We start from the raw sequence: 10,964 nt of genomic DNA, 5'->3' as shown, positions 1-10,964 counted from the left end.
CTATTTAATCTGTCCAAATGATTACTTCCACAATGAAGTAAGCTAAGTATTTATCATTGTTACCCATTTTTATGAGTTTAAAAAACAAGTTTCTGCATGTTGAATAAGTAACCAAAAATACATAGCAGGGGATTATCTAAGTGAGATTAAAATCCACTTTTTTTTAAAGTAGTAAAACAGATCAGTTTTTTCCTACTAAACAAATTCTGATATGTTTGATATTCTGATAGATAACTATCTTGTCATTTGTTAATGCATGTTTTATTGTTTGTACAGAACAAGAACACTACAAATGTATTTGAATTCACATCAGAGCTTGACATCACTCTTATTGTTGTCAGACCTGCAGAATTCAGAGTTTATCCATGCTGAATAAGACATCAGTTAGAGAATTCATTCTTCTGGGACTTACGGATGACCCAGAGGTACAGGCTGTGATATTCTTCTTTATGTTGTTCATGTACTTATTGAGTATAGGTGGAAACCTGACCATCTTCCTGTTAACACTATCAAATGTTTGTTTCAAGACTCCCACGTATTTCTTCCTCAGGAATTTCTCTTTCTTAGAAATTTCGTTCACAACAGCCTGTATTTCTAGATTTCTGATCAGCGTTGCTACAGGAGACACGACCATTTCCTACAATGCTTGCATGACACAGATATTTTTTTTAATCCTTCTGGGGGCCACAGAGTTTTTCCTTCTGGCTGTAATGTCCTATGACCGCTACGTGGCTATCTGAAAACCTCTACATTACATAACTGTCATGAGTGACAGAGTCTGCAGCCGGCTTGTAATCAGCTCCTGGCTAGCTGGTTTCCTTATTATCTTTCTCCCAGGGATTATGATACTCCAACTGGATTTCTGTGACTCCAACATTATTGACCACTTCGCTTGTGACTCTTCTCCTCTGCTGCTGAAGGCTTGCACAGACACAAAGTTTCTAGAACTTATGGCATTTCTCTTAGCAGTATTCACACTCATGGTAACTTTGGCCTTGGTGATTCTCTCCTACACACTCACCCTGAGAACAATTCTGAAGATCCCCTCAGCCCAGCAAAGGAAAAAGGCCTTTTCCACTTGCTCCTCCCACATGATTGTGGTTTCCATTTCTTATGGCAGTTGCATTTTCATGTATGTAAAGACATCTGCACAGGAAGGTGTGGCTTTGAGCAAAGGTGTAGCGGTACTTAACATCTCTGTGGCTCCCATGATGAATCCCTTTATTTACACCTTAAGGAACCAGCAGGTGAAACAAGCCCTTAAAGAATTCACCAAAAAAATATTCCCAAACAAGTACTAATCTTTATGAAATCTGTAGCTGAAACTACACACAAAACAGACAAATCAAATCACTGTTCTAAGTGGTAGGCATACCTAGGAGAATAAAGCACACAAAAGGTCCTGCCGCTGTAGAGCTTCCTTCTACCCACAGCCAGCATAATAGAAGAATAAACTAAGATCTTCAATAAGTGATAAATGCTTTAAGAAAAAAAAAGAACTATTTAAGGAAGGAGGACAAAAATCTAAGTAGGGTCATCAAAGATTTCACAATCATTACATGGCTACTTTTTACTTTCATTTTCAGCATTCAAATGTACTTCACTGTATTCTTTACCATTTTTCTCTTCTTTCATTTCCCCAAGTCCATGTAGTGATTTGTTTCACCCATGTCAACCATGTGTGACTTTAAGTATTAGTCCTTACTTTAAAAGTTCAGTAGCAAGATCTAGAAAACCTATCCCAATGCCACATAAAAATAAATGATCCAAAACAAAATTCACAGCAACCCACAGTTAACTAATAGAATGGAAGTTAACTTCAGGGTTTTGGAAACTATGCTTTATGGTTACTTCTAGCAATGGGCACTGTCTCCTCCCTACTCTTCCTCCGTTAGTCTATTGAATCAGATATTCAGAATGGTTATAGGGAAAACACAGCTGATTAACAATGATCTTGTAAAAATGGATTATTTCAGGCTGTCAGGTTACTTTTCTATCAACTATGCTCCATCAGAAATATTTATCTCTACCTTTTCAAATTATTTACCTTTTGTTAAGCAATAATTGGAATTGTGAGAGACCACTTCTGGGAAGGGGAGTCTTCTCCCCTGATGCTATGAACAGTTATTGGGGAAGATTTGTTTTACAGTCAATGCAGTGACTTTATTTCTTTATTTGTTAGATATATTATCAGAAAATAGACAGAGGTAGGAAATCACAAAAACACCACCCATTGAAAAGTCACTGAAAATCAATGTAGGATTTTTACTCATCTATTTAACATTGCACATAGGAATCAAAGCACCCTGTTTTAATGGTACTCAAATACTAAGGTCAGTTCAAAAAAAAAAAACACTAGACTTGGTTGTCTCCAAACAATCACTCTAAGTAACTCAAACTATTTAATTAGTGGAAATGGAAATATTGCAATTAAATGTGAAATTCAAGAGTCTGAAAATTAAATATTAAAGAACTCAGTATGTGGAAAAATAACACAAATGGACGTAACTTGAAAATTAGCAAAAATAAAGAAAACAGTAAGGTTTTCATAAATCTGATTACTAAAATACTTTGCAATACAAATATCATAAAAATGGGAGGCAAATAGAAATAATACAAGGTTAAAATATTCTAAATTCTGACAAAGCAATGAAATGACAAAGCAAAATTATCACTACAGATACTAATATAATTATGATACTGTATGATACCTACAACCACTTATTTTTAAATTTATAGGATACAGTATTTATTAGCAAATATTCATAAGAGAATAGATAACCTGGGGGTGGAGCCAAGATGGTGGTGTGAGTAGAGCAGCAGAAATCTCCTCCCAAAATCACATATATTTATGAAAATATAACAAAGACAACTCTTCCGAGAATAAAGACCAGAGGACACAGGACAATATCCAGACCACATCCACACCTGCGAGAAACCAGTGCCTCGCGAAGGGGGTAAGGTACAAGCCCCAGTCCGGCGGAACTGAGCACCCCTACACCTAGCTCCCAGCAGGAGGACAGGAGTCAGAGCAGGGAGGGAGAGTCAGCCCAGGACTGCTGAACACACTGCCCCAGCCATCCGGACCAGAGCGCAGACACAGTGCATGCATGGGGTCCTAGGTACAAGGGAAACAGGGCAGCAAGACCGGTGAGCAGGTCCCTGAGGCTGGCGCCATAGGACAAAAAAAAGTGAGTGCTTTTTTTTTTTTTGTGAGCAATTTTTTTTTCTTTTCTTTGTTTTTTTTTGGCGAGTGATTTTTGGAAGTCTTAAAGGGACAGGGACCCCAAAACCAGATGGAGGTGACCCGGGACACTTAGTCCAGAGGCAGGGAAACTGGGGATCTCTGGGCACTCTAACAACCTGGGCAGCAAGGAGCACGGAGGCCTCTCACGGAGATAAATAGCCTCCTGGCTGCTCCCCCTCCAACATACCTCCACCATTTAGGAGCAGCTGCCCAAGAAAGGCCATGTCCAGAGCAACAGCGGAGATAAACTCCATAACAGCTGGGCAAGAATCAGAAGCCCATTCTGTATGCAGCCGTACAGTACAAGCCACTAGAGAGGAAGGCCACAAAGCAACAAGAAGGAAAGCTCTCCCAGCCATCACTCGTCCCAGCTCTGAAAAGTATTTCTATCACCATGAAATTACAGGCAAACCAAGATCACAGAGACAACACCAGAGAAGAAGAAGGCAGATGTAACCAGTTTTCCTGAAAAAGAATTCAAAATAAAAATCATAAACATGCTGACGGAGATGCAGAGAAATATTTAAGAACTAAGGGATGAAGTCCAGAGGGTGATCACAGATGCCAGGAATGAGATTACAGAAGTGAAACTAACTTGGGAAGGATTTATAAGAAGAATGGATAAGATTCAAGAGGCCACTGATGGAATAGAAACCAGAGAACAGGAACACATAGAAGCTGACACACAGAGAGATAAAAGGATCTCCAAGAATGAAACAATATTAAGAGAACTGTGTGACCAATCCAAAAGGAACAATATCCATATTATAGGGGTACCAGAAGAAGAAGAGAGAAAAAAAAGGATAGAAAGTGTCTTTGAAGAAAAAATTGCTGAAAACTTCCCCAAACTGGGGGAGGAAATAATCGAACAGACCACAGAAATACACCGAACCCCCAACAGAAAGGATTCAAGGAGGACAACACCAAGACACATAATAATTAAAATGACAAGGATCAGGACAAGAAAAGAGTTTTAAAGGCAGCTAGAGAGAAAAAGGTCACCTATAAAGGAAAACCCATCAGGCTATCATCAGATTCTCGACAGAAACCCTACAGGGCAGAAGAGAAAGGCATGATATATTTATACAATGAAACAGAAGGGCCTTGAACCAAGGGTACTGTATCCAGCACGATTATCATTTAAATATGATGGCAGGATGAAACAATTCCCAGACAAGCAAAAGCTGAGGGAATTTGCTTCCCACAAACCACCTCTACAGGGCATCTTGCAGGGACTGCTCTAGATGGGAGCACTCCTAAAAAGAACACAGAACAAAACACACAACATATGAAGAATGGAGGAGGAGGAATAAGAAGGGAGAGAAGAAAAGAATCTCCAGACAGTGTATATAACAGCTCAATTAGCGAGATAAATTAGGCAGTAAGATACAAAAGAGGCTAACCTTGAACCTTTGGTAACCACGAATTTAAAGCCTGAAATGGCAATAAGTACATACTTTCAATAGTCACCCTAAATGTAAATGGACTTAATGCACCAATCAAAAACACAGAGTAATAGAATGTATAAAAAAGCAAGACCCAACTATATGCTGCTTACAAGAAACTCACCTGAAACCCACAGACATGCACAGACTAAAAGTCAAGGGATAGACAAACATATTTCAGGCACAGAACAGAGAGAAGAAAGTAGGGGTGGCAGTACTAAGAGATAAAGAAGAACACTACATAATGATAAAGGGCTCAGTCTGGAAGAGGATATAACCATTCTAAATATATATGCACCCAACACAGGAGCAACAGCATATATGAAACAAATACTCACAGAACTAAAGGGGGAAATAGACTGCAATGCATTCATTTTAGGAGACTTCAAAACACAACACACCCCAAAGGATAGATCCACCAGGCAGAAAATAAGTAAGGACTCAGAGGCACGGAAGAACACCATAGAACAGATGGACCTCATAGACATCTATAGAACTCTACATCCAAAAGCAACAGGATATACATTCTTCTCAAGTGCACATGGAACATTCTCTAGAATAGACCACATATTAGCCCACAAAAAGAGCCTCAGTAAGTCCAAAATATTGAAATTCTACCAACCAATTTTTCAGACAACAAAGGTATAAAACTAGAAATAAATTCTACAAAGAAAACAAAAAGGCTCACAAACACATGGAGGCTTAACAACATGCTCCAGAATAATCAATGTATCAATGAAAAAATCAAAATAGAGATCAAGGAATATATAGAAACAAACAACAACAACAACACAAGGCCCAAACTTCTGTTGGTCGCAGCGAAAGCAGTCTTAAGAGGAAAGTATATAGCGCTCCAGGCACACTTGAAGAAGGAAGAATAATCCCAAATGAATATTCTAACATCAAAATTATTGAAACTGGAAAAAGAAGAACAAATGAGGCCTAAAGTCAGCAGAAGGAGGGACATAACAAAGATCAGAGAAGAGATAAACAAAATAGAGAAGAATAAAACAATAGCAAAAATCAACGAAACCAAGAGCTGGTTCTTTGAGAAAATAAACAAAATAGATAAGCCTCTAGCCAAACTTATTAAGAGAAACAGAGAATCAACACAAATCAACAGAATCAGAAATGAGAATGAAAAAATCATGACAGACTCCACAGAAATATAAAGAATTATTAAAGACTACTATGAAAACCTATATGCCAATAAGCTGGAAAACCTAGAAGAAATGGACAACTTCCTAGAAAATTACAACCTTCCAAGACTGACCAAGGAAGAAACACAAAAGTTAAACCAATTACGAGCAAAGAAATTGAAATGGTTATTGAAAAACTACCCAAGAACACAACCCCCGGGCAGGACGGATTTACCTGGGAATTTTATCAGACATACACAGAAGACATAATACCTATTCTCCTTGAAGTTTTCCAAAAAATAGAAGAGGAGGGTGTACTCCCAAACTCATTCTATGAAGCCAATGTCACCCTATTACCAAAACTAGGCAAAGATGCCACCAAAAAAGAAAATTACAAACCAATATCCCTGATGAATGTAGATGCAAAAATACTCAATAAAATATTAGTAAACCGAATTCAAAAGTATATTAAGACAATCATACACCATGACCAAGTGGGATTCATCACAGGAATGCAAGGATGCTACAACATTGGAAAATCCATCAACATCATCTACCACATCAACAAAAAGAAAGACAAAAACCACACGATCATCTCAATAGATGCTGAAAAAGCATTCAACAAAATTCAACATCCATTCATGATAAAAACTCTCAGCAAAATGGGAATAGAGGGGAAGTAACTCAACATAATAAAGGCCATATATGATAAACCCACAGCCAACATTATACTGAACAGTGAGAAGCTGAAAGCTTTTCCTCTGAGATTGGGAACTAGACAGGGATGCCCACTCTCCCCACTGTTATTTAACATAGTACTGGAGGTCCAAGCCATATCAATAAGACAAAACAAAGAAATACAAGGAATCCAGATTGGTAAAGTAGAAGTTAAACTGTCACTATTTGCAGATGATATGATATTGAACATAAAAATCCCTAAAGATTCCACTCTAAAACTACTAGAACTGATATCTGAATACAGCAAAGTTGCAGGATACAAAATTAACACATAAAAACCTGTAGCTTTTCTAAACACTAACAATGAACCAATAGAAAGAGAAATCAGGAAAACAATTCCATTCACAATTGCATCAAAAAGAATAAAATACCTAGGAATAAACCTAACCAAAGAAGTGAAAGACCTATTCCCTGAAAACTACAAGTCACTCTTAAGAAAAATTAAAGGGGACACTAACAAATGGAAACTCATCCCATGCTCATAGCTAGGAAGAATTAATATCATCAAAATGGCGACCCTGCCCAAAGCAATATACCGATTTGACGCAATCCCTATCAAATTACCAGCAACATTCTTCAATGAACCAGAACAAATAATTTAAAAATTCATATGGAAACACCAAAGACCCCGAATAGCCAAAGCAATCCTGAAAAAGAAGACTAAAGTAGGGGGGATCTCACTCCCCAACTTCAAGCTCTACTACAAAGCCATAGTAAACAAGACAATTTGGTACTGGCACAAGAACAGAGCCAAAGCCCAGTGGAACAGATTAGAGACTCCAGACATTAACCCGAACATATATGGTCAATTAATATATGATAAAGGAGCCATGGACATACAATGGCAAAATGACAGTCTCTTCAACAGATGGTGCTGGCAAAACTGGACAGCTACATGTAGGAGAATGAAACTGGACCATTGTCTAACCCCATACACAAAAGTAAATTCAAAATGGATCAAAGACCTGAATGTAAGTCATGATACCATTAAATTATTGGAAAAAATCATAGATAAAAACCTCTTAGACATAAATATGAGTGACCTCTTCTTGAACATATCTCCCCGGGCAAGGAAAACAACAGCAAAAATGAACAAGTGGGACTATATTAAGCTGAAAAGCTTCTGTACAGAAAAAGACACCATCAATAGAAGAAAAGGGAACCCTACAGTACGGGAGAATATATTTGTAAATGACAGATCCGATAAAGGCTTGACGTCCAGAATATATAAAGATCTCACATGCCTCAACAAACAAAAAACAAATAATCCAATTAAAAAATGGGCAGAGGAACTGAACAGACAGTTCTCCAAAAAAGAAATACAGATGGCCAACAGACACATTAAAAGATGTTCCACATCACTAATTGTCAGAGAAATGCATATTAAAACTATAATGAGTTTTAATTTGCACACCATTAAGGATGGCTGCCATCCAAAAGACAAACAACAACAAATGTTGGCAAGGCGGTGGAGAAAGGGGAACCCTCCTACACTGCTGGTGGGAATGTAAATTAGTTCAACCATTGTGGAAAGCCGTATGGAGGTTCATCAAAATGCTCAAAACAGACCTACCATTTGACCCAGGAATTCCACTCCTAGGAATTTACCCTAAGAACGCAGCAATCAAGTTGAGAAAGACAGATGCACCCCTATGTTTATCGCAGCACTATTTACAGTAGCCAAGAATTGGAAGCAACCTAAATGTCCATCGGTAGATGAATGGATAAAGAAGATGTGGTGCATATACACAATGGACTACTACTCAGCCATAAGAAGAGGGCAAATCCTACCATTTTCAGCAACATGGATGGAGCTGGAGGGTATTATGCTCAGTGAAATAAGCTAAGTGGAGAAAGAGAAATACCAAATGATTTCACTCATCTGTGGAGTATAGAACAAAGGAAAAACTGAAGGAACAAAACAGCAGCGGAATTACAGAACCCAAAAATGGACTACAGGTACCAAAGGAAAGGGACTGGGGAGGATGGGTGTGTAGGGAGGGATAAAGGGTGGGAAGGAGAAAGGAGTATTAAGATTAGCATGCATGTGGGGGAGGGAGAAAGGGGAGGGCTGTACAATACAGAGAAGACAAGTAGTGATTTTACAATATTTTCCTATGCTGATGGACAGTGACTGTAAAGTGGTTTATAGGGGGGACCTCGTATAGGGGAGAGCCTAGTAAACATAATATTGTTCAGGTAAGTGTAGATTAAAGATAAAAAAAAAGAGAAAGAAAAGGGGGATTACTCCTTGATAGGATAAAACTAGCTGTAAATCAAAGATTAATGCATGCTTTAAAAATCCTTAATGTTGATCACTTAAAGGGTGTCAGATGATCAGCTATGGAGGTACACTTTTCTGATAATATTCCTTTGTCTGAAAAAAAAAGAAAAGCAGTTCCTGTGTGGTGCCCTCCAATGAGTTCTACGCAATGGTATAAAGGGCATATCAAAGTGTGGGCAAAGGGTCTGTTTGTGTTTATACAGAGGATCAAAGCTTAATTTGGCTACCCTGAAAATGAACTAAGATACGATATGAAGAAGAACTTCCAACATCAGCACTCTCTGGTAGAGTCATACCAGAAGATGATCATCAAAAAACCTCAACAAAGATCCAGGCGATGCTGCAGTTGTAGCTGCATCCATCCCACCAGTTCCTGGACTTGCCATTGGAATGAAGAAGGAGGTATCTAAGCTGGCCTGTGCTTTCAGTAAAACAATGAATTTGACTGGATCTATACTGTTGGAACTCAACCAAGAATTAGGAGAAGTGCAAGTTGTAGCGTTCCAAAATCTTACAACTACAGACTATCTACTGTTAAAGAACATATGGGATGTGAACAGTTCCCAGGAATGGGTTGTTTTAATTTGTCTGATTTCTCTCAGACTGTTCAAGTACAGTTGGATAATATCCATCATATCATAGACAAATTTTCACAAATGCCTAGGGTGCCTAACTGGTTTTCTTGGCTTCACTGGAGATGGCTGGTAATTATAGATCTCCTTTGGTTATGTAACTGTATTCCTATTATGTTAATGTGTGTGCACAATTTAATTACTAGTTTAAAACCTATACATGCTTAAGTTACTCTACAAGAAGATATGTCAAAGAAATAATCAATCCTCCCATGTTTTCTTCCATCTGCTACCTCTATAGCTTTTCTTCTTCTTTCCTAATTACAACCCTTAAATAGAATTCTTGCCTAATATCGAATTTACTGAGTATCATAATTCCTCCAAGTGGTAAAGATAACTCAAGACAAATGCTGGGCATAGAAGCCACAGGGCATAAATCTGCAAAGAAGTAGAAAGCTAACCTTTTCAAACAATATGGCTTCTCTCTCGCTTACCAAATTTACATCTCCATGTATGGCCCCGGAAGATGACTGGTTAGCCAGACACGGGTAAGATTCCTCAAGGGAGGAACAACCTAAGACAGGCACAGTCACAGGGTGAGAAATTGGGATCATCAGTGGTGAGGCTTAGAACGTCACCCCCCCTGTTTGGAGAGAAATCTTCTGCATCCTTGGATGTTTTGTTGCCCTTGTCTATCTTGGATTAACACATAGTCTACAGGCACACACCTGATCATCTACATTTGCTCTCTTACAACACTAAACTATGTTTTCTACCTTTATCTTGCATCTACCTACCACTCCAGCATTTTATTAAAAATAAAAAAATAATAGTAATAAAGGGAGAAATGTGGGATCCACATATAAATCAAGTATTAAAATCAAACGAATATTCATATATTTTTTAAAAATATGGAACGCTTCACGAATTTGTGTGTCATCCTTGCGCAGGCGCCATGCTAATCTTCTCTGTATTGTTCCAATTTTAGCATATGTGCTGCCGAAGTGAGCACCGAATATTCATATTTGACCTGATTGTTTATAGTTCATAATGCGTGATCAAAACCGAAAGTTTCTGTAATGACTGCCCTTTTACTGTTTACCATGTAAGAACTTATTCACTATGTAAGAATTTGTTCACCATGTAAGAACTTGTTCGTTATGCTTCAGAAGATTGGAGACTGACGAGAATTAGGCTTGGGGTGGATTAATGATTGTGCTTTGAGTCCCGTATACAGAATTTTATTGTTGTTAACAAACATTTGATCAATAAATATGAGAGATGACCTCTCAGAAAAAAAAAAAGAGAACAGATAACCCAAATATGGAAGGAATTACTGAAAAATTATGCGAAGTTCTACAAGTTGTGCCTTCAAAACATTCTCAAGATTGTATTAATATTTTGTTGGATATGTAACCTTACTTGCATGAACCATTCATTTAAAGTATTTGTGGGTTTGTGTATTAATAAATACTGTAGTTTATTACGTACAGAGAATTCACTTACCACAAGACAGGGTAGAAGGAGAAACTGAAAATA

The 10,964-nt window shown here is 37.9% G+C and overlaps 1 non-coding gene and 1 pseudogene across 1 annotated transcript; one reads left to right on the top strand and one right to left on the bottom strand.

Annotated features, from left to right (window-relative positions):
• The first annotated feature begins 365 nt into the window (after nucleotides 1–365).
• LOC108399044 (olfactory receptor 6C65-like) lies at nucleotides 366–1,301 on the top strand (annotated as a pseudogene).
• A 9,029-nt stretch (nucleotides 1,302–10,330) lies between these two features.
• Nucleotides 10,331–10,437, bottom strand: LOC118970044 (U6 spliceosomal RNA). The gene has a single exon (XR_005057843.1). It is a non-coding gene; the product is annotated as a U6 spliceosomal RNA (small nuclear RNA).
• Nucleotides 10,438–10,964: the final 527 nt, after the last annotated feature.

This window comes from Manis javanica, chromosome 10 (assembly GCF_040802235.1).
Source record: "Manis javanica isolate MJ-LG chromosome 10, MJ_LKY, whole genome shotgun sequence".
NCBI classification, from domain to species: Eukaryota; Metazoa; Chordata; class Mammalia; order Pholidota; family Manidae; genus Manis; species Manis javanica.
This window is presented reverse-complemented; position numbering and strand designations above follow the sequence as displayed.